The following is a 26,253-nucleotide window of genomic DNA, read 5'->3' on the forward strand; positions in this document are numbered from 1 at the left end:
TTTCTAAACATAATAGTTTTAATAACTCATTTCTAATAACTGATTTATTTTCTCTTTGCCATGATGACAGTAAATAATATTTAACTAGATATTTTTCAAGACACTTCTGTACAGCTTAAAGTGACTTTAAATGGCTTAACTAGGTTAATAAGGTTAACTAGGCAGGTTAGGGCAATTAGGCAAGTTATTGTATAACGATGGTTTGTTCTGTAGAAAAACATATAGCTTAAAGGGAAAAACATATAGCTTAAAGGGGCTAATAATTTTGACCTTAAAATGGTTTTTAAAAACTTAAAAACTGCTTTTATTCTAGCCGAAATAAAACAAATAAGACTTTCTCCAGAAGAAAAAATATTATCAGACAAACTGTGAAAATTTCCTTGCTCTGTTAAACATGATTTGGGAAATATTTAAAAAAGAAAAAAAGCTGAAAAGGGGGTTTAATAATTCACCCTTTAATCTGACCTCAGAATTTTTTGTTTTTGATGATAAAAGCTTCCTATATTCAATGTCAACGTGTCAGCAGCAGATTTTATGTGCCTGTCATCTTTTTCCGATAGTTTTCAACAGTAGATCTGGTAATAGGCCACTTTTGGAAACGCCAAAACATCAAGAGGAATAGTATGTGGGTTCAGATGGGTGGGCTATTAATCCCTGAACTTTGATTGGTCAGCTCTGGTGTCATTCTAATCGGTGATTGGCCAGTTCTCATGTCAGAATTGGGTTTGAATTCATTTCAAACCGCTTTGGTTTGGTAGGTTTGTACTGGAGCGGCAAGCAGCATCAGGAAAAAAAGACATAATTAGTTACACATTTCCCTTACTAAATACTGGTAAATACAGCTTATGATATAGCCTGTAAAGGGTTTCACTTGTCCTTTGAGCTGGTAGCCACCATGTTTGCACTTTATGTACATATTTTACAACGTGTCAGTGAAATTCTCCAGTTTTACATTGAAATGTGGGTTGAAATCAGAAGCTAGCATTTAATTTTAATCTTACCGGCGTATGATGTAAATAAGGTTGATCGTAAACAGTAGTTCTTGATTGTAATGTAAGGTAAACATTGTATTTAAGTGCCATCTACTGTCAGAAAGTGGACTAGCAGTTTCATTCGTCCAGTCTGCCCTTCTTGTTTAGACAAATTAAGTTGAAGTATTTCGGCTGTAATGAAATGTGAGGTTTATCATTTTATCTTTTTCTAGTCATATTTTTTTCTCCAAAACTTCAATTAATAGCACTGCTACTTGTTTAATTCTTGGTTTTATTTTAAGAAGTATAGTTTTAAGTTAATTTAATTGTTTATGAAAGTATCCCAATATCAATGTAATACTAGTAGTAATGCACCTATAAGTGCAATATTTCACTGTTACTTGGGACTCATTTGGCACACATTTTAGTGATGAAACATATATTTCAGTAGTGCACACTTAGGGCTCTATTTTAACGATCTAAGCGCAAAGTCTAAAGTGCATGCTTGTCGGAAAAGCCTTAAGGGCATGTCCGAATCCACTTTTGCTATTTTAAGGATGGAAAAATATGGTTTGCGCCGTGGCTCATGGTCCAACAGGGTTGTGCTTATTCTTTTAATGAGTTATTGGTGTGTTTTGAGCATAAAGTGCATTAAACTAATCAAAGTCCCATCTCTTATGTGTATTAAGCAATGTGTACGCGTTTAGGGCGCACAACTAACGCGCTCTGCGCTGGACTTTAGACCTGCTTTCAGGTGGTCAATTGCGCAGTCTATTTCAGTTTCTCAACATAGCAATGCGCCAACAATGTGCCTTAATACACATCCTTTTTTAGACTGGAACACACGATTCCACAGTGCAGCGCAAATGGATGTACTATTTAAAACATGTGTTGCAAAATTAGGGTTGCGTTGGTCTAAAAATAGCAACAAATCACGACAAACACGTCTTGCGCCTTATTGCGCCAGGTGTATGATAGGGCTCTTAGTTATATATTTTGGTTTCACTGTAGACATTGAGTTATACTCTTAGTAAACTAGTTTTGTCCTTGTTTTACTGTAAGATTACCTAGGTTTTTTTATTAAGTGAAATTAGAATCATTCGTATTAATTGCTGTTAACCTAGTTAAGCCTTTAAATGTCACTTTAAGCTGTATAGAAGTGTCTTGAAAAATATCTAGTCAAATATTATTTACTGTCATCATGGCAAAGATAAAATAAATCAGTTATTAGAAATGAGTTATTAAAACTATTATGATTAGAAATGTGTTGGGGAAAAATTGGGGAAAAAAATAAACAAGGGGGCTAATAAATCAGGGGGGCTAATAATTCTGACTTTAACTGTATATAGACCCTATGGAAAGGACTATTTTTTTTCTTTTTTTTTTACATTTTACTATATACATAAAATTTTTCAAAATGAGTGATTACATGTCCAACATAATTGTTTATAATGTAAACATTGAACTTTAAATCTTGACCTTACTGTTCTGTTATTCATGTTTCTCTCTGCATCCAAATGAAAAAGTGTTACTGTAAGTAATGCATTTTGCAGCACAATAGAGCATAATATGAAACAATAGACTTTTCATTTCATCTAAACAATATACAGTGCTCAGAATAATAAGTACTCCCCTTACAGACCTCTCTTTGAATTAATATGTTCTATAGGAGGCTTTACAATAATATACTTGTGCATATATACATTAGATTAAGTCAGTACTGAACTGCAATTATAGTCTTACAAAAATGCTAACATTGAGTACTCCCAATTTGATATGTTGGGAAATATGATAAATAAATATTTTAATAAACAGTAAAAATCAAGAGACACATTATAGAATATGTATAAAATTTTGTTGAAATTTTATATTTTGTTTTGCAACACCTCATATCAATTTAAATGCATTTAAACTTTCTATTCCTAAAGAAGTTAGCTGACTAAACTCTCATTTTAAAAGATAGAACCGTTTAATAAAGATGTTTAGTTAAAATTCACCAAAGTATATTGGCTATATTCACTGTAAATGGCTCATTTCTGCTAAGTACTGTATATTGCACAGCCCTACGTTCAGTAATAAATTACACCATATTAGATGATGGTTTAGGGTTTTCACTTTGTTTTAGACATATTTTTTGCTCGCTGTTCTGGTTCTGTCAGTTTGATGGCTGTACAGTATACAGTATTAACTCAGTGCTATCCGAAGGATGGCTCTAGATGGCACTATCTTCATGTGAAGCCTCACTATCTCATGACCTTCTCTACATGGAGACACAAAAAATAATTTACAACCATGTGTTCATTTGGATGCTGTTTGTTTTACTCTAATATACTTAGGTGTTATCGTGGTCTTTTTTAGGGCATCAGAGTATTTAAAATGTCTAAGTTTAGATTAATTTACTGGTATTTTAGTTGTGCACATTCATTTCTCTTTTGCACAACAGCAGCATTCAGATACTCAGAACTGGGTTTCTGATTCAGTCTGATACTGTATATATAGTTAAGTCTGAATATATTCCTACCCCTGACAAATTGTGACTTAAAGAAATATATTTTTACTTTAAGAAATGATTTTTCCCACAGTGATGCCTCTTTTACATGATCTTAATATCTTTTGCGTGAAGCCACTGTCATATCTGGTTGAAATAAAAACTTTCTGGTTGAATAAAAGTAACTTTAAGTCAGAATTTGCCATGGGTAGGAAGGATTTTGGGCTTGACTGTGTATGTGTATATATATATACACAGTAGAAGTTGATCTTTTTTTTCTTTTTTAAATATTTCTCAAATGATGTTTAACAGAGAAAGGAAATTTTCACAGTATGTCTGATAATATTTTTTCTTCAGGAGATAATCTTATTCGTTTTATTTTGGCTAGAATAAAAGCTGTTTTTTATTTTTAACCTGCCTAATCAATCTAGTTAAGCCTTTAAATGTCACTTTAAGCTGTATCGAAGTGTCTTGAAAAATATCTAGTCAAATATTATTTACTGTCATCATGGCAAAGATAAAATAAATCAGTTATTAGAAATGAGTTATTAAAACTATTATGTTTAGAAATGTGTTAAAAAAAAATCATTATTAAACATTATTTCTGTAAGCTTCCCCAGCCTTGTGCCCCGAGACAATCCTGTCTCGGAGGTCTACAGACAATTCCTTTGTCTTCATGCTTGGTTTGTGCTTTGACATGCATAATCAACCCTGGTACCTTATAAAGACAGGTGTATGCCTTTTCAAATCATGTCAAATCAACTGAATGTAAGCTGCTGAAACATCTCAAGAATGATCAGTGGAAGCAGAATGTACTTAAGCTCAATTTAGAGCTTCACGGCAAAGGCTGTGAATACTTCTGTACATGTGACATGTTTTTTTTTTTTCAGGTTTTTTATTTTTAATAAATTTCCAAAAGTCTTTTTTCCACATTGTCATTATGGGGTATTGTGTGTAGAATTTTGAGGAAATAAATGAATTTAATCCATTTTAGAAAAAGGTTGTAAGATAAAATAATGTGGAAAAAGTGAAGCGCTCTGAATACTTTCATGTCGCAGTGTTTAATTTATTTTTCTTCTGATTCTTTGAATTGTTTTTCCACAAACATTTCAGCCCTATTTGAAGCTTATCTTTTGTTTTATGATGCCACTAATTGCATTTTTGTCCCATAAATGTATTTGGAGGAAAAAAGCATCTTAAGTTTCCAACGAAACAGACAATTTCCTCATGCACTTAATCTTGGTTTTTAGCGGAAACGCAATTAACTGCATCTTACACTTTTATATGAGCTTATAAAAGCACATGTGCGCTTGTGTCGGTATAAAATGACTTTTCCTTTTGTTGAAATTGAGTAACAGCTGCATGTTGTTTAGTTCATTTTAATCCCGTATCTCCCCTTCTATCAGAGTCATTTGCACTTGTGCTCTTATTTTATTTCCCCTCTTTAATTGCCGCACATTTGTTTTTGCAATAGTGATCTCATACCTTTGACTAGCTATTTGCATTTTTTTTCCCTTCAGTGAGGTTTTACACACAAAAAAAGAAAGGTTTTGTTTTGTTTTCCAAATTGAATGTCCCAATTAATTTAGGTCAGAAATACACACTAGATTCGAGACATACATTAATCCAATACATCGCCTTCATTTTCTAAAACTAGATTAAGTAAAATATTTCCCTCTGTATCTCCTAAATGTGACAGATGTGGTGGGGCAGAAGGGACTTTGGCACATTTATTTTGGTTTTGTCCTGTTCTTTATAAGTTTTGGTCCAGCATTTTTTAATTGTTTTTCAGTGCTTATGGAACCAATATCCAACCTGACTACAATTTGGCTATTTTTGGATATTCTAATATAATAGACACCTTTCCGGTAACCCACCAGCAAGCCCTGATGGATGGCATGATTACTAAAAAGATGATCTTACTTAATTGGGAATATCCAAATGTTCCGTCATAAGAGATGGTTGAACGAGCTGCTTTATGTCATTCAAATTTAACAACTACATCTTGAAACTTCTTAGAAAAAAAGCTGAAACCACATGGGGACCTCTTGGGAATATAGCATTTTAAGTTGGTAGATTTGCATCTCTAACCTATATATTCATGACACTGGCTTTGTAAAAATGTGAATATTGTCATATTTTGTTTATATGTTTATGCTACAGATTGTTTATATGTTTATACACATATGTTGTATATATATATATATATATATATATATATATATATATATATATATATATATATATATATATATATATATATATATATATATATATATATATATTTGGTAACTGAGACAATCCATACTTTTTATGGGGGGGGGGGGGCATTAATGTTTATTTGGACTATTTATCAATAGCTTTTCTAATGTGTATTTCTGTATAACATATAAAAGATATAAAAAACAGCACAATACCAATAAAAAATTTATAAAATTCAATAAAATAAAATGCTCACAGCACAATTCATATTTACAACATCCAATTTGTAAGTTCAAAACACAATTCGTAAATACACAAATCCAATTTGTGAGTTCAAAACACAATTCGCAAATGCACAAATCCAATTCGTCAATCCATAACAAATGTCGTAAATACACAAATCCAAGTCGTAAATTGAAAACACAATTTGTAAATACACAAATCCAATTCCTTAATCCAAAACTCAGTTCATAAATACACATATTCAATTTGTAAATTCAAAATAACAATTCATGATTATACAAATCCAATTCGTCAATTCAAAACACAAGTCATAAATACACAAATCCAAGTCGTGAATTCAAAGCACAATTCGTAAATGCACAAATCCAATTCATTAATCCATAACAAATTTCGTAAATACACAAATCCAATTAGTAAATTCAAAACACAATTCGTAAAATACACAAATCCAATTCCTTAATCCAAAACTCAGTTCATAAATACACAAATCCAATTTGTCAATTCAAAACTCAGTTCGTAAATACACAAATCCATTTTGTCAATTCAAAACTCAGTTCGTAAATACACAAATCCATTTTGTAAATTCAAACACAATTCGTAAATACACAAATCCAGTTCCTCAATTTAAAACACAAATCGTAAAATACACAAATCCAATCTGTTAATTTAAAACACAATATATATTTGGTAACTAAGATGAATCCCTCCTTTTGTTGGGTGGGGTGGAGGGGGTTAATATCGGTTATTCTGTATTATTTTTTCTTTTTATTGGTATTGAACTGTTTTTGTTAAATACCTTATAGTTATTAAAACTAAATATTTCAAGCAATACACATTAGAAACGCCATTGACATACAGTCCAAGTAAACATTAATGGCCACTGAGTGGTACAGAATGGTACGGGTCACTACGCTTTTATGGCCGTCAAGAGGTACCTAAAAGCGAACCACTTTTTGGGTACCATTCCTAATACACATCCATACACATTAATCAGGGGTCGCCACAGCAGATTGAACCACCAACTATACCAGCATATGTTTTATTTAGCTGATGCCCTTCAAGTCGCAACCCAGTACTGGGAAACACCCATCACTTGACTTTTGACAGTAAAGGAAAGGCAGTGCTTAAATGCAGGGCTTGGTTTTAAAACAGGAAGCACTGAATGGAGAAAATTTAACTATAAATCTTTTTTTAATTAGGAAACCATAATTGCTTAATGCCACTTAATTTGGATTTTTTTCCCCAGCACCAACCGGTAGTTGTGAATTGTGGTGAACAGCGGAAGGTATATTCATGAAAGAATGTTCCAGACCCTCAGTCTACATACAAATTAGCATACTTCCTTACTAAAGGTGAAACATAAGACCATAAATGCGTCCCAAACGACACACTATGCACTTATACACTACACGTATTTAGTTAGTTTAGTGTCGCCTCAAATGGAACTCTAATGTTTTTTTACCAAACAGAAATTCAAAGCATTTTCCAGACAATGTTTAACTGTTGCCAAATTAATACCTGATTATTAAATAATACCTTAAATACCTTATTATTATTCATTCATTTTCTTTTCGGCCTAGTCCCTTTATTAACCAGGGCTTGCCACAGTGTTTCACGCAGTGGATGCCCTTCCAACCGCAACCCAACACTGGGAAACACCAATACACTCTTGCATTCATACACATACACTACAGCCAATTTAGTTTATTCAATTCACCTACAGTGCACGTCTTTGGAACGCCAGACTGCACAACCACACACCAGCTAATTGGTGGAGAGGAGACAGAGTGATGAAGCCAGTTATGATATGGGGATGGTTAGGAGGCCATGATGGACAGAGGACAGATTTGGCCAGGATGCCGGGGTTAAACCCATACTCTTTTTCGAAGGACATCCTAGGATTTTTAACAACCAAAGAGAGTCAGGACCTCGGTTTAACATCTCATCCGAAAGACAGCGCAAACTGAGCAGTATAGAGTCCCCATCACTATACTAGGGCATTAGGTCCCACACAAACCATAGGTTGAACGGCGCCTGCTGGTCTCACTAACACGACTTCCGGCAGAAACCTAGCTTTTCCATGTGGTCTCCCATCCAGGTACTGACCAGGCACAGCCTTGCTTAGCTTCAGTGGGCGACCATGTGAGAGTTGCGGAGAGCTAGCTGCCAACACTCATGCATCATACCGTTATGTGATGCATTGTGTGTATGCTTTACTAAAAGGATAGGTCTTTAATCTAGTTTTGAACTGAGAGACTGTGTCTGAGCCTTAGGAGCCATAAACAAGAAAGCTCAACCTCCTTTAGTAGACTTGCATTATTTCCCCCCCCAAAAGTCTTCATTTTCACAGTCCACATTGTGATGTGAAAATGTAATTTCCAAATTGATCCACTTTGGCCATTTGTTGCCTAAAAATGCCATTTTAGTGGAGAAGAAAGGACTAAATTTTGAAAATAGTGCATTTTTAAATAAAATCTGTTAGTGTATACATGGCCAATGAGTAAAATGTTCATTTTGGCCATTTCATATTATTCAATTCAACTCAATTCACCTTTATTTGTATAGCGCTTATACAATGTAGATTGTGTCAAAGCAGCTTCACATAAAAGGTTATAGTAAATTGGAACAGTGTAGTTCAGTTTGTAGTGTTTAAGTTCAGTTTCAGCGCAGCTCTCTCCCATATTATTGGGGTTGAGAGTTGAGGTGCAGGGATGTAAGGTTTTGGAAGTGTCCCATTCAGTGTCTATGGTGGTTACGATTTTGCCATGAATCCACAGAAGAGGATTCGTGAATTGCAGTGAAGCGATGCAACTGATGCTGCTAGAAAACATGATTATAATGAGATTATTTATGTCTGGATTACATTTATGCTATATTAAATATACTTTTTAGCAACTGCAAAAGAAGTGCTTTATTCAAAATAAGAAATTACTTATGTAATTTTAAGTGTTCAGATCTGAAAAGCCAACAAAAACATCTTTGAGTCTTAAGAACAACAGGTCAACAGCCATATAGCACTGGATTTGTGTTCATTAACCTTAGTCGATTTAGAGATCACGTAGATTAGCTAGAGATTATGGTTTCATTACTAAACATCAATCTCAAGTAACCCAAAACTGCTAAAAATATTCACGATATGATCGTTGTACTTTTGTTGTTATTTCCCCCTTCTATGAAACACCACACAGTCCCAGAGTTTTTTCAGCTCTGTAAGTACAGAGGCTTTGTAATTGATAGTATTCATTAAGCCAAACTACCCATGGTTAATTGCTTCTGTGAAGCTTTGGCTCTGGGGAGCAGCTCCACAGCTGAGCGGCCCGAGTTTGCTCTTGGCCCAGGAACAAAGCTCTATCAGCAGACATGTTTGAGGGCATTCGGGCTTCCTCTTGAAATTAGGCAGGAATTGTCACTCGGCTGACAAACCGCCATCAGACAACATCATCAGCAGGAACCCTGGAAAAGAAGAAGAAAATAACAATTCCTCAACCACTATGGGAATGCAGCAAAATGTGTTTTCCTGCAGCCTGAAATCCCACACTTAAAGGAACACTCCACTTTTTTGGAAATAGGCTCATTTTACTCCCCTAGAGCTGACTTTGAGAATTTTTTAATCCATTCAACCAATCTTTGAGTCTGGCGAGGGAATTTTTAGCTTAGCTTAGCATTATACATTGAATCGGATTAGACCATTAGCATCAAACATTTCAAAAAATAGTTTTGATAAGTTTCCTGTGCAATGATACTATGCAGTGCTGTTACCACCAAGCTGGGGACTATTTTCAGGGGCCATAATATCATTATGTCAGTTGCAGCCATGGTATGACAGAAAAGTTACTTGATTATTATGCCAGAATGCAAAATATTGCAAAATCGATCCATAAAATAGCAACTTTTAATTTTCCATCAGACTTACACAATGTACATACAGAAAAGTCAAGCTTTAAATGGGAGAATTGTTCATTCATTCATTCATTTTCCTTCAGCTTAGGATCTATTTCAGAGATCGCCACAGCGGAATGAATCGCCAACTATTCCAGCATATGTTTTACACAGCAAATGCCCTTCCAGCCGCAACCCAGTACTGGGAAACACCCATACACTCTATACCACATGTCTTTGGACTGTGGGGGAAACCGGAGCACCCGGAGGAAAATGACGCAAATACAGAGAGAACATGCAAACTCCACACAGAAACGGCAACTGGCCCAGCCAGGACTCGAACCAGTGAGCTTCTTGTTGTGAGGTGACAGTGCTAACCACTGAGCCACCATGCCACCTTAGGAGAATTATCAAAACTCATTTTTAAACAAGACGCTAATGGTCTAATCCGATTTAATAGTTTACGCTAAGCTAAGCTAAGCTAAGCTAAAAATGCTCCCACCAGAGCCAGAGATTGTCTAAATGGATAAAAATATGGTAAAACTCAACTGTTTAACTCTCGGGGAGTGATACAATTAGCCTGTTACCAAAATAGTGTTCATTTAAACCAGCAGGCACCAGTTAAAACGGCTTTGCCAGAGGCCTGTGAATGAATGGTTGACAGATAATATGGGTAGTCACAGGATTGCATCATCATGTGTCACGAAACCCCCTACTAGCAAATCCAAATGCCTTTAGATTTCTGAATCATGCTGTTACGTAACCCTGAGCACATTCACAGACTTTGAGAGGGGTGTCGCTTTCTGCGATTTGCATCAAGCGACCCTGAAATGGAACCGTGAACAGAGCAGGAGGAGGATATGGGGTGTCTCATTTGGACGGGGGCCCTGAAGCGATTCCCTCGGCTCTTCCTCCTATATGACCTTTCTGATCGAGGGTGGGAAAGGATCCAAGCCCATGGCCCAGCGCCACATCAAATCAACCATTTCCTTCCCTGATAAGATGCCACAGACGAGCTTCCCAGATCTCCAGAGAAAGAGATGTTTAGAGGATCGGTTCTGGTGGAGGATGATTTTGGCTGTTCTTCTTTCTTCCTGCTAAAACTTGGCATTGACTTATGGCATTGAGAGACGTTCCCCTCAAGTTCTGCATCAGAGCATCAAAACAATAATGGTGTAATATGTCTTTAAATATATATATTTTTCCAGTAGTTAATGAAGATAATGGCCGTCATACATTATTATTACCTTGTTTTATAGAAGATTTTAATTATATAGTCAAATGCAGTATACTTTAATTTGCTTTAATTAGTATATTTTAAGTTGCTGGTCACACATTTTAATCTGGTAATGGTATATTATTCTAACTTTATTTGACATTTTATTTTAACAAACATGATTTAATGAATGTTTTTAATATGCGTTCTATGTATATAAACTTATTTTATAAGACTTGTCTTTGACCTAATCAACAAAGTTTTATTTTATCTAATAATTCTCTCAAATTCATTTATTCATTCATTTTCCTTCGGCTTAATCCCTTATTTATCAGGGATCGCCACAGCGGAATGAACCACCAACTATGCAAGCATATGCTTTATGCAGCAGATGCCCTTACAACCGCAAACCAGCACTAGGAATCACTCATACACGCTCACATTTACACACACACACATTCCCTACAGCCAATTTAGTTCATGTAATTCACCTATAGCGCATGTCTTTGGACTGTGGGGGAAACTGGAGCACCCAGGGGAAACTACTTGGATAAAATGAGCTGAAATGATACAATTCTTGAGGTTTTTTTTGTTTGTTTGTGACAACTCAATTGTTGGCGGCATGATGGCTCAGTGGTTAGCACTTACTGTCGCTGGTTTGAGTCCTGGCTGGGTCAGTTGGCATTTCTGTGTGGAATTTGCATGTGCTCCCCGTGCTGGCGTGGGTTTCCTCCGGGTGCTCCGGTTTCCCCCACAGTCCAAAGACATGCGATACAGGTGACTTGAATCAACTGAATTGGCTGTAGTGTATATGAGTGCGTGTGTGAATAAGTGTGTATGGGTGTTTCCCAGGACTGGGTTTCAGCTAGAAGGGCATCCTCAGCGTAAAACATATGCTGGAATAGTTGGCGGTTCATTCCGCTGTGGCAACCCAACCAAGCCGAAGGTAAATGAATGACTGATAAACTTAATTGTTTTATGTTCAATACACTTAAATTTTAAAGACTAATAAGTCAACTTAATTCTTTCATCTTGCCTCAACACAAATCGATTGTATGGAACCCGCCATGTTTTACTGTGTATCTAACATTTTCCATTAAACAGAAATTGGAGGGGGGGGGGATATACAGGGGGGCTAATAATTCTGACTTCAACTGGATATCATTCTGGCTTGTCTTTTCAGCAGATCCACTCGTCTACCATTGTTTGCGAACATAGAAAGGGTTGCATCCCAAAACCCAGGAGCCGGTAAGGAGCCCCAGGTGGATTACATTGATGTCTGTGATGAGGCTCTAAATGTGAAGCGCCAGCAATTGAAAAGAAAGGTACACACAACTCAACTTAGCTAACCCTTGTGGCTAAACCTGATATTCCCAGAGTGGAGCGGAGGCCTGGATTGGCATCATGACTACCCTCTTTAACTTTCTGTCAGGATCATGCATTTCCTGTCTGCTTCTTGTTTTTTTCCTGACATTAAGTAGGAGAGACAGGTGTGCGCTTGATGCTACCTTCCCCTGACGGCCAAATATTATTACTAAGTTCATTTTTTGGCAAACCGCGTCCAGTTTAATCAAGAGATACCTGACATTCCTGTTTTGAAACAGTGCAGAGTACATTTATCTTGGGTGGTTTTGCTAAAATATGAAGTGCAGAGCCTGTGATGGTCGAATGTAATAGTTGCATGAGTTTCCACATGGAATGTTTATTTGGAGCGGTGATTGCTGGGTACTCGGAGGTGTGTTAAGAAAGCTTGCGATCCCGCGTTAACATTGCGTGACAGTGGAGCGAGGATCCGGTCCTTGGTGAATTCCATCATGAAGTATATTGCTCTTGTGGTTTCAGACGGTTTCTGAAGTCATGGAGAGGCTTGTTGATTTATAATCTCAGATGTCATCCTTCACAGTGACTCTCCGCTGAGACATACCCTGTGCTCCAAGCCTATTCCACATGAATGCTTCCTGTAGAAATGGGCGCTTTTAGTGTGCAACTAAAAGCTTGGGGTTTGGTTTTAGCATGGCACTGTACTGCCTAAGGGGAGACATAGTGGCTCAGAGGTTAGCACTGTCCCTTCACAGCAAGAAGGTTGCTGGTTCGAGTCCTGGCTAGGTCAGTTGGCATTTCTGTGTGGAGTTTGCATGTGCTCCCTGTGTTAACGTGGGTTTTCTCTGGGTGCTCTGGTTTCCCCCACAATTGTATAAAATTGTGCAGTTGTGTATGTATGTGTGTGAATGAGTGTGTATGGGTGTTTCCCAGTACTGGCTTGTGGCTGGAAGGGCATACGCTGTGTTAAACATATGCTGGATAAGTTGGCGGTTCATTCTGCTGTGGCGACTCCTGATAAATAGAGGGACTAAGCTGCAGGAGAATGAATGAATGAATGTACTGCCTAACTCCTCCAGCTATACGAGTTTCGATTGTTCCATATACCAGCAACATTATAAACCATTAAATAATTATAATTGTTTGCTAGATTTTTCTTAACCTTTCTAGGTATGGTCATTCATGTTAAAAATAAATAAATAATGGATTCTTTTTAGAAAAATATCTCTCATTTGTCATTAAATTTGACGATTTGGGTCACATGATTCATATTTCGAACTTCATATTTCATACTTCCGTTAAGAGCGCATAGCATACATTGATTCACCCTGATTTTCAGACAGCTGGTGAAATGACTTAAAATGGCTGGTGACCTGATCACCTGAACGCACCCTTGTTCAGTAGTCAGGAGAAATGGATGGAGACCCACCATCTATTTCTTTCAAGTTGAAAAGAGAATATTTGCTATTGAGTGGAAGTTTTAGACAGTTAGTTATTAACATAAGCTAACATTTTAATTGTTGTAACATGACAAACATATATTTTACAAATCTGATTATTAATGATAAATATTTATGTATGTAAACAGTTTTTTGTTCTCTGGCTTTGAGGAAACAATGCAGATGTAAATTTGCATTCTGTAAAAAGCAATAACAAAGTATATGTGCACAATAGATTACAACAATTCCTATAACTATATTCGCTAATATAGTTAAAGGCACAAAATGTTAGATTTGTTCATTAACCCTTAACTACCCCACCAAGAAAAAAGTAGCATTGCATTTCTTAACTCTTAATGTCGCTAGTTAACATACTCAGTGCATTTTTTAACATCCCATTTCTAAAATATCAACCTTTACTAAATGGTAGATATGTCGGTTTATGGTAAAAGTACCAGAATAAATACATGTACTATGAAAAATCTGAAAATATGAAGTGTAAGACAAATTTATTTTAAAGAATTATGTAATTAAAACATTTTTGAGTACTAAATCACCTTTATTTTTTGAAGTATGCCATAAAATATAAAAAATTTTAACAATAAAACCAAACTCAAGTGTAGTAGTGCAACAGGATTATGTCTGTTTGATTTTTTATTATTTTTTGGGGGGGTTAGGTGTTAGTATTAAAATCATTGCATGTAGTTCAACTTACAACTGCACCCGGTCTGCATCAGGCCCCCTCTCGTCAATACTGCATCAATTCGTCTTGGGCATGACAGATAAGTCCTGCACAGTGGCCAGAGGGATTTTGAGCCATCTTTGAAGAATAGTGGCCCGGCTACTTGATGCTGGTGGAAGAAAACGCTTCCTAACTCACTCCTCCAAAAACATCCCAAAGTGGCTCGATAATGTGTAGTTCAGGTGACTGTGCAGGCCATGGGAGATGTTCAACTTTACTTTCATGTTCATTAAACCACTCTGTCACCAGTCTTGCTGTGTGTATTTGTGCATTTGTATCCTGAAGGTGGTGCCGTGTATCAGGATAATATGTTTGATCCATTGGGTGCACATGGTCCTCCAGAATGCTTCGGTAGTCCTAACTAGCTCCTCCAAAACACCCCAAAGTGACTCAATAATGTTTAGATCGGGTGACTGTTCAGGTCATGGGAGATGTTCACTTCACTTTCATGTTATCAAACCACTCTGTGGTTTGTTATGAACATTTGCCCAGGTGTTCTGTTATAATGCTGCTCTGCCCTGTCTAATAAAACACAAAACATATTAAAGCATATCAGTAATTTCCCTGTTTTCTATGAAATCAAACCAGAAATCGAGGGTGTGTGCCTTCATTAGGATGAACACACAGGACACGCTTCATATCATTAGTTAAGGGGGTACTTCACTGAAAAATTAAACTTCTGTCATCCCTTACTCTCCATTCACTTGTTCCAAACCTGTTTGAGTTTCTTTCATCTGTTGAATACAAAATAAAATATTTTGAAGAAAGCTGTAAATCTGTAACCATTGACTTCCATATATATTTGTTTTACTATGAAAATCAATGGTCACATGTTTTCAGATTTCTTCAAAACATCTTCTTTTGTGTTTAACAGAAAAAAGGTTTGGAACCACTTGAGAGCAAGTAAATAATGAGCAAATGTTCATTTTTGGGTTAACCATCCCTTTAAAATAGCTTATTTCTCTGCATTTGAACATGTATTTATTGAAAATATATATGTACATCTTCAAATTATTCGGGATAACGTACATACAAAAAATAACACTGTTCTAGTGGTTTTTGGATATTTTAATGAAAGAAATTGTGCATATTGTGTCATAATCAAGTTAAGAACATGCATGTAAACTCACTTAGTATCACTTAAAATGACAGCAGACTTTCATTCAGCATCATGTCGTGTTGTATCTCCCAGCATGCTTGGCTTTTCATAAGTGGTGAGGGAAACTCCATAGTGTATGATTAATGAAGAGCCGACTCATCGTGATTGGTTGTGGATGTGTATTTTCCGCCGTGTGCCCAGGGCAGTTGCACATGGAGACACAAACAACCACTTTTTATGACTCGGTTGCTCCAAACCTCCGATGTTTCATCTGTGATGCGCGCCTCCCTCTCGCCTAAATCTCATGCGCTTATTAGTATCCGCATCCTCTGTAATTTACTCATCAAGAGGCCAGCGTCTCCAGTTTACTGAGCTGATTTGCTTGTCATCTTTCTGGCCTGAGTTTTTTTATTGGCAATATGCATGACCTCTTTATGAATTTTCAGCAGAATAGGCTGTCAGGTGTCGAGAGGGGCAGAAAATTTGCTTCTTTCTCATCCCGTGCAATTATGCCTATTTAAAGGGACACTTCACTTAAAAATGAAAATTCTGTCTTCATTTACTCACATTTCGCTTGTTTAAAGGGCTCCCATGATGCAAAATCAACATTTGGAAGCTGTTTGGACTGAAATGTATGTATGTACGCAACGTCGTATAGCAATGTGGTTTTCCCTGCCTACTGATATTGATTGCCAGGCATGCATTAAAGATGACCTATTATTCCCCCTTTGACAAGATGTAAAATACGTCTCTAATGTCCCTACAGTGTGTATGTGAAGTTTCAGCTCAAAATACCACACAAATTATGAGGTTGTGCTCTTTCCTAAGGGGGCGTTGCTACAAAATGACTGTGTGTCAGCATAGTGGCAGATTCAAAACAGCACTCTGTTATCTCTGTGAAAAACGGAAAATGTCGAAAGAACTGTCTCAGGAGATGGCAGTCTATGGAGACTAAAGTGTTCATTTGTGTATCCCTAAACTCCACAATTATAATCCCCTTAGTAGCTGATATTATCTTCAAGGAGGGATCATATATTCAATAATAGGCGGGGCTTTCCCCTCTGATGACATGTACAAAGGGAGAATGTAAATGTAAGTGTTTTTGCAGAAGTCTGATAAAAAAATATATATAATTAATAAACCTTTTACCATTAGAGGCTGGCTGTATTTACACACTGTTACCACACAACACAAAACAAAGTTGGCTATATAAATAATATATTTAATTTTTTTTCTAAAAAAAAAAAGAAAATATATAAATACATACATGTATATGTTCAATTTATTTTTGCATCAAATTATAAAAATATTGGGATAAAACAAGCTAATAAATAAATGTATATATATATATATATATATATATATATATATATATATATATATATATATATATATATATATATATATATATATATATATATATATATATATATATATATATATATATAATGTGTATTACTCTGCCCACATACAAGCAGAGGACACTCCATAGTTTGACAAATATTGCTGCTGTTGGACAACATAATGCACTTTTGAGGCTAATTTTAGTTGAGAATGTAGTTGTTTAGATTGCAACTATGCATATTTTTATTTTTATTTTTACTTTATTTATAAGGATATACTGTAGTGCCTGATTTAAATATTTATAATTTCGGAGATTCAGTGCATCGGCTGCCATCAGCCTGTCTGAGCAGACCAAAGAAAGTGATTGTTGATGTTCCGCCACAAGATGGCGACAGAGACTTGAATGTGTCCTTATACAGGGAGAAAAACTCCCTCTGAAAACTGTTTTCTCAACGTAAGTTTCAAAGTACATCTGAACAAATCAAGTGACATTCTTTGTTGATCTCTCTCTTTTGTACGATGTAGTGCTGTATTCATGCCACAGAAACTGTGCTTTGCTTTGGCATTTTGGCAACAGGATTAATTGGATTAATTATTGTGATCTCCCGATTGCAACAGAGAAATACTGAGAAATCTCTGTAGACTGATGTCATTTCATGCTGTTCAGCCTTATAATCTTAAAATGTGAGCAAAATCACCAGTTTTGTCATCACTTTAGATATTACACTAGAGAATCATTCAAATACTAGCTATAAAGTGACGTTTGTGAAGTAGCAGCGGTTTCTGCTGTTCTGACATCAGCTGCAGATGTGAATGAATGGCGGAAGAAAATAGTTACTCATTCAAAAGGATTTGAGACTCTATGTTTGATTCTCTTTTTTATATGCACGATTATGCCGTCGAACTGTTGTATAAACGCATTATCACACTAGTAGCAGTGCGATGTAGCTGTATATCATCACTGGTGGGACACTAAGGCACTTGACCTGTAGTCTCAAGCCAACTAATAATAATTTGACTTTGTTTGGTTAATATAAAAATTAATAATTAAGTATAAACCCCTGATAAATAAGAGACTAAGCCGAAGGAAAATTAAGTGTAGCACTAATAACATATACTCTATAAAATTAAATAATGACAATTAATGAAAACTTTTAATAAGCTTTTTTCGTCTTATCTTATCAGTGCCAACAAGTAAAATGATATAGAACACTCCTGATATCTTCTACAAAACTTATGCCAAAAAACTTAGAAATCAAACATTTCAGAATTTGAGACCATGCATTTCTCATTAAACTCTGAGTGATGGCCTGAGTATCAGGCCGATGTCATCCGTGCACAGCTAATGTGATTCGATTGACATTACTTCCTGTGATTGCCTCCTGAGAGGATGTGCTGTTTGATGTGTTTGTTTGCTTGTTTTCAATCCAGTCACGTTAAAGCTGCTCAGCGTCTGCTCTGTGCATTACGGCCTGCAGCAGGAAGCAGAGGGCAGATCTTCAGGAACTGGAGAAACAGCTGCTCACTGCGCTGTGATCTCATTCGCACGCTGGACGTCCCTCGACGTGGACAAACAGCATCTGACTTTCCGTTCATCACTAAATCAAGCTGATGATCAGGAGTCCAAAGCAGCTCACATCGCGGAGACATTTTATAAAGTTGTATCCAGTGGAGCTTGACTTGTCTTGATGCGTTTTTGTATATTTGCAGAGCTGCTTTATGTGGGATCTGGGATAACAAGAGTGGAGAGTCATTCGGTGGATAGTATCTCGTTAATAAAAGAGAAGATTGTGATGAGGGACTGCATCATGTTCATTTTACAAATGGGTCATCACAGATTAGTTGCTCATACATCTTATTCTGTTGACAGTTTTATGTTTCTTAGAATTCTGAGTTTGCATCTCACAATTCTTTATTTTCACAGTTCTGACTAGACCTCACTATTTTGGCCTAATTTGAGTATTTTCTTCATTATGGGGGGAATTTTCAATTTGCGTCTTGCAATTTTTGTGTTGTTTTTCCAGCCTGATCTCACGAGAAAACGTAAGTATTTTACATTGTCAGTTTAGTGGCTAATTTGTATGAATTTGTACGAGTTCAGTCGTACGAAATGGTACGATTTTAAAAAGGAGGCGTGGCACCTAACCCCGCCCCTAAACCCAACCGTCATTGGAGGATGAGCAAATCGTACTAAATTGTACGAATTAGATCGTACGAATTCGTACGAATTAGCCACTAAAAAAAAGTTACGAATTGCCGTGAGATTGTGTTGTGTTTTTCACAATAATCTTCGCCTCACAATTTGCCCTCAGATTTCTAAATGAACATTATGAGGAACTTTTTTACAAAAAAGTTTACACCATGACAAAATTAACATCTTGAAATTCTGATTTTATATTAGAAATTTGAGATTACATTAAGAATTTCAGTAGAAATAAAGACAATGTAAAATATATTTCTCAGAGTTCTGACTTTTATTTTTTAAATCTGTGTTTACATCTCTTATTTTATGGAATTCTGTTGACATCTTGGGATTTTTAAAACATTTTTCTGAAATCACAAAAAGTCAAAAATCTCTCAATTCTGACTTTTCCCTCAGAATTCTGATTTTATTTTAATACGTAAAATTTACCTTAATAATTTCAAGAAAATATCTAAAACTGCACAACATATTTCTCAGAGTTCAGACTTTTTAGAATTCCGAGTTTACATTTTATTCTTGTTTTTTTTTCGGTACGTCTTGGAATTCTTTTATTTTGGACTTTTTTTATTATTAATAATCTTTTTTGAGTTTACATCCTGCAATTCACAATTGACAAATCTGACTTTTTTGTTTTAAGCCTCAAGTTTACATCTTAATTTTTTACTGATTTTAAGGAATTCTATGCTGACATCTTGAGATTAAGTTGGCGGTACTTGTAATTTATAGTATGTAAGAGTCTGAAATCTCTCGATTTTTGACACAGAATTGTAAGTATAATATTGGAATTGTGAACTTATTTATTTTAGAATTCAGAGTTTACATTTTGGAATTCTGATTTTATTTTAGAAGTTTGAGTTTACATCCCACAATTCACAATTTATTTATTTTTATTTATTTATTTATTTTAATAAAATTTGAGCTTACATTCTCAAAATTCTGACTTGTCTTACAGAATTTTATACCCTGGGATTCATTCTTTCTCTTTTCTTTCTTAAATTTGGGAACACAACATAAGAGTATCATAATAATAAGTACAAAAAATATCGCTAAATAATAAAAGTTGGAGCTGTTTTTTTACATTACTCACTTCTGTCTTTTTTTTCATTCTGAGTTTGGGGGGAGGGGGGGGGGCAACTTAATTATTTTAAGTTCAATCCACTTAAATTTGTAAAAGTTAATATGTTAACTTCTTAAATCGATCGTGGAACCATGTATATATATATTTTTTACAGTGACTGTTACCTCACAATTTAGAGAAAAGGCATTGTGGATTGCCTTTGTCACAATGGCCTTCATTATCCCCCCCGCCATACCCCAAAAAATCAAAATTTTGAATTAGTTTGCTTGTGCGATTTGTTTTTGCCCTGAGCTGACAGTTTGCTGAAGCGTTCTCTGTGGCCTGACTCAACTAAACTAGCCGAACGTTCTGCATAAACATTTCAACCCCTGATGGCGTTTTATTTATCTCAGCGCACTTCCACATCCTCCGCAAACGGGCGGCATGTTTCTTTGATAAAAGCGTTGAAGGCCGGCTGTAGGTGGAGTGTGCTTTGCATGCAACAGTCCATTCCGCACTGTTATTCTTCTCTCAGTGTTTGATGGGTGGGAGGTTTGCCAGAGAACTAATGTGTGTGCATGTGTGCCTGTGTGCGTGTGTGTGTGCGTGTGTGTGTGTGTGTGTATGTTTATAGTGTCAAATGCATACCACATGTAGGCTCAGGTCTGCTTCTTCTGGTCTCTTTCTCTCTATCGGAGATCATCCCGATGGCAGACAGCAGTAATCAGCCTGTCTTGCTCCACCTCGGCAGTGCTGTGCACCTGCTTTTGTGGTGCTCAAGTACTTTTACAGACCATTTCCAAGCGGCTTTCATTCATTAGCTGGGTATGGATTTATTTTGATACACAAAGGCTAAATGGACAGCTCCGTGCCAGAGAGTTAATGGAGCAGGGTGGATCCCGATGTGATTTATATGGACAATCTGTTGGGAAGTTCATACATCATCCGTTTGGTGGTGGTAGAGCTATTTTGAGGTGAAGTGCACGTCAGTTGTGTACAAGCAGCTGTCGTGCATGACGGCAAAGTCATTTGTTTTTAAATACATAATTGTGGAGTTAAAAAAAAAAAAATCTAAATACTGCCTTATATTTGTTGAGATTTGCTTATTTATTGTAAGTTTCACAACCAGGAAAAATCCCTTGCGTGTAGAAACAAACTTGGCAATAATAAAAAATAACAGATGTTAAATTACAGAAATTTGTAATTTGTCATTTGAAATTACAGCCGTGTCTTTTAACGGCTCTTATTTTATGATAAATTTCTGTAATTTAACGGCTGATATTTTACGGTAAATTTCTGTAATTTAACGGCTGATATTTTACGGTAAATTTCTGTAATTTAATGGCTGTTATTGTACGGTAATTTTCTGTAATTTAACGTCTTGTTTTACAGCGAATTTCTGTAATTTAATGTCCATCATTTTACGGTAAATTTCTGTAATTTAACGTCCATTGTTTTATGGTAAATTTCTGTAATTTAATGGCCGTTATTTTATGTAAAATTTCTATAATTTAACAGCCAATATTTTCGGTAAGTTTCTGTAATTTAATGGCTGTTATTTTACGGTAAATATCTGTAATTTAATGGCTGTTGTTTTATAATAAATTTCTGTAATTTAATGTCAGTTATTTTAAGGTAAATTTCTGTAATGTAATGTCCATTATTTTTTGGTAAATTTCTGTAATGTAATGTCCATTATTTTACGGTAAATTTCTGTAATTTAACAACCATTATTTTCCACAAAATTTCTGTAATTTAACGTCCATTGTGTTACGGTAAATGTCTGTAATTTAATGGCTGTTATTTTACTGTGAATTTCTGTAATTTAACGACCATCATTTTACTGTAAAATTCTGTAATTTATGATCTATGAATGTGAGTAGTATGAATGTAACCAAAGACTATAGAATACACAAGACATGTCACTCATATCTTTTTGAATGGGGAAAGTGAAACGGTCAATAAGGTGACTAAAGCCCCGCCTACTAGTACAGGAGTCAGACATTGATCGCCAGTGCTTAATATTTAAATTATGAGGTCCCGGAACAGATAGTGGTAACGTTAGTTTTATTGGTTGTTCCTAATACGAAATTTAATCGTCAGCTTGGCAAGCAGTTTTGGAGAATTAGATGTTTCCCCATTCAGAGAGAATGGCCGAGAGGTGTTTTAAAGATGGCCACAGAGTGAAATTACTTGCCTTAAAGGGACTTTTATGTAACTCGGACGTACTGTATCTGCCATTTTGTCATGATCATGTGACCTACCCACGTCAGTTGTGTCGCTTCACTCCCATTCACAAATTCTCTCAAGGTGCATCATGGCATATCATAGTGTCCATCATATGCGCACTTCAGAATCTCGCCGGATCCAGTAGGTCATCCGGGTACTTTTCGCATACTGCTTTTAGAATACATTCAGGCATACTACTTGACTCACGTACTGTTTTAGCATACTGTACTTTCTTCGTCAGCTAAGGAAGTTGAGCTGCTGAAACAGTTCTACACCTTCATTACTGAATCTGGCCTCTGCACATCAATAACTGTCTGGTTTAGCTCAGCTACCAAATCCGACCTCCGAAGACTACGTCGAATAGTTTGGACTGCTGAGTGAATCATTGGTACAACCCTCCCTACTCTCCAAGAACTGTACTTATCCAGAGCGAGCAGTAAGACTACCAAAATCACTCTGGACCCCTCACACCCAGCACGCGGCCTCTTTGAACTTTTATCTTCTGGTCGACGCTACAGAGCACTGCGCACCAGAACAACCCGACACAGAAACAGTTTCTTCCCTCAGGAAATCCATCTCATGAACACTTGATGATAATAATTGTGGAACCAACATCACAACTTGCCATACACTTTTATACACATATACACTTATTTAACAACACACTTTACATGCTAATTTGCACATAACAGCTGCGCATATAACGTAGTATATAGTAATATATCTGTACTTACACTTGTCAATTTGTATATTTGCATTCACTACTTACTTCAATTTTTTTAAATATATTTATTATCTGTTTTTTTGTCCTGTCTCTGTAATTCTGTTGCACTGTAGAAGGTCTGTCACGAAAACAAATTCCTAGTATGTGTGAACATACCTGGCAATAAAGCTCTTTCTGATACAGATTTTTGACGCAGCTCAAGTTGATTCGTTTCTCCGACACCATTTTGCTTATCGCAGCGGCCCTAAATTGTCAAAACACCTCTCAGAATTCCTTTTTAGATGCGAAAAAATGGAAAAAAATCCAACCCAATCCGATTTTATGGATGAAAGTTTCAGAGGCAGTGTACAATCCACTTGTTAAGTTGTGACATATAAAAAAACGTTACTGTTTCTGGCTTTACTTAGTTGAATTGAGAAAATATTAGTTTATGACCTCTTTTTAGTCATATATAACACATTACAGTGATTTTTTTTAAATCATAGTGTACATGTCTCTGCACTTGCTGCATCACCGACACCAATATTTGAACAATTTATAAAAAGTTGATCACTTTCTGGCCATCTGATATGAGGCATGGGTTCATATATTGCGATCATGATTTTTGAAAGCATTACAGTGCTTTGTAAATGTTTATTATTACCATTTGTTGAGTCTTCCCATACAGTTTGATAGAGTGCTTGGAGTTTGAAGCTGCTTCACGTGACATCAGACTTAACAAGTGGATATCTTTTATGTGAGAACAAGGAAACAATAATATTTGAGGCTCCATTTATATCATTCCCATGTACACTTTATATTCACCTACTTATCCATAGATATATTCAGATTTTGATTAGATATGGCTTTTTTAACCTTTCATCTAAATTTTCTTTATTGACTTGATAGGTGTACAACCACATCGAGAATACCATTCAGAACAAGTACCTACTTAAGTTTTTATTTACCGGAGTGCTCTACCTCCATCAAAACAACTCCATTTTAGTCACTGGAGAATGTGGCGTCCTGACAGTATCATAAAACACCGCTTCATCAAAGCCTGGAGACTCAGCAGGCCATGATAAAAGCCTCGTCTCATGGCATTTTGTCTTTTTCAGACCTTATTGCTCTCCTGGTGAAGTCTGTGGAAACCGAAGACGAGCTATCGAGGCCTTGGCTTTTTCCCAGACGAAACGTGCTCCCATTTACCCAACAGTCTGGACGCCAGCCGGAGACAAAGGGCAGATGTTATGATGCAGTGTGTGTTTCTCCGGTAAGGTTTATTTTCTTGGTCTGTGTTACGCGCAGCTTGTTTATTTACTTTTCAGTCTGTACAGTATCCACCAGAGGCTCACTTCCGCTGAGAGATGATTTTTGTTTACGGGGCAGTTTTGGAGTAAACACACGTGTGATGCATGTCTGATGGCAAACCACTTCCTAAGATGCGAACGATCACAAACAGGCCTGACACGTGTCAAACAGGGGCATGAACTGAACACCGCTTTAATGAAGTGTTTTCCAAACTTGGGCTTTTATGTACGCCTACTGGTCCATCAGTGTGGCTCTTGAGGTTCTTCATGACAACAGTGCTTTTACACTTGGGTTTCTTTGAGACGAATAGTGTTTGATTTAATAAAAAATAAATAATTAATGCAAATATCATGTTGTTTGCTTAAGCAATATTTATTTTTCCCCAAGTACATGTGGGTTGTATATGTACACTAATAAAAATACGTTATTTACATTATTTTTCTAGCAGCTAGGGTGCCAGAAAAAAAGCATAAAATAACAGATGTTAAATTACAGAAATTTGTAGTTTGTCATTTTCAGACGTGTCTTTTAACGGCCGTTATTTATGATAAATTTCTGTAATTTAACGTCAATTATTTCACGGTAAATTTCTGTAATTTAATGGCCATTATTTTTATGGTAAATTTCTATAATTAACGTCCATTGTTTTATGGCAAATTTCTATAATTTAACGGCTGTTATTTTACGATAAATTTCTGTATTTTAATGGCTGTTATTTTATGGTAAATTTCTGTAATGTCCATTATTTCACGGTAAATTTCTGTAATTTAATATCCATTATTTTTACAGTAAATTTTGTATAATTTAACATCCATAGTTTTATGGCAAATTTCTATTTTACGGTAAATTTCTGTAATTTAATGGCTGTTATTTTACAGTAAATTTCTATAATTGAACGGCTGTTATTTTACGATAAATTTCTGTAATTTAATGGCTGTTATTTTACAGTAAATTTCTATAATTTAACGACTGTTATTTTACGGTAAATTTCTGTAATTTAATGGCTGTTTTTTTACGTTACATTTCTGTAATTTAATGTCCATCATTTTACGGTAAATTTCTGTAATTTAACATCCACTGTTTTACGGTAAATTTCTGTAATTTAATGGCCATTATTTTACGATAAATTTCTGTAATTTAACACTGATATTTTACGATAAATTTCTGTAATTTAACAGCTGATATTTTACGATAATTTCTGTAATTTAATGGCCATTATTTTACGGAAAATTCCTGTAATTTAATGACCATTATTTTACGGTAAATTTCTGCAATTTAATGGCTGTTATTTTACTGTAAATTTCTGTATTTTAACGACCATTATTTTATGGTAAATTTCTGTAATTTAATTGCTGTTATTTTACGGTAAATTTCTGTAATTTAATGGCTGATATTTTATGATAAATTTCTGTAATATAATGTCTATTATTTTAAAATACATTTCTGTAATTTAATGTCTGTTATTTTACAGTAAATTTCTGCAATTCAATGGCCATTATTTACCGTACATTTCTACAATTTAATGGCTGTTATTTTACAGTTAAATACTGTAATTTAAGAACTGTTATTTAATAATGAAATTCTGTAATTTAACGTCATTATTTTACGGTAAATTTCTGTAATTTAACGTCCATTATTTTATGGTAAATTTCTGTAACTTTTCTTACACTTTTTATAAAAATAACAGATTTTTTTTTACACTCAAAAGTATTTTATATTAATTTGACTATCAACCCAGAACTATAAATGACTATAAACATTATATTTGGTTGCTGTTCATGTGGTGATAAAAATGCCACAAGTGACA

The 26,253-nt window shown here is 35.5% G+C and overlaps 1 protein-coding gene across 4 annotated transcripts in view; it reads left to right on the forward strand.

Annotated features, from left to right (window-relative positions):
• Nucleotides 1-26,253, forward strand: part of asb1 (ankyrin repeat and SOCS box containing 1) — a 106,603-nt gene that overhangs the window by 21,027 nt on the left and 59,323 nt on the right. For all 4 annotated transcript variants that reach the window (XM_056465886.1, XM_056465888.1, XM_056465889.1 and 1 more), the window contains exon 6: nt 24,254-24,408. The gene's annotated coding sequence lies outside the window, so the exon portion shown is untranslated. The remainder of the gene's footprint in view (nt 1-24,253; nt 24,409-26,253) is intronic.

The sequence above is a fragment of the Danio aesculapii genome, chromosome 9 (genome assembly GCF_903798145.1).
Source record: "Danio aesculapii chromosome 9, fDanAes4.1, whole genome shotgun sequence".
In the NCBI taxonomy this organism is placed as follows: domain Eukaryota; kingdom Metazoa; phylum Chordata; class Actinopteri; order Cypriniformes; family Danionidae; genus Danio; species Danio aesculapii.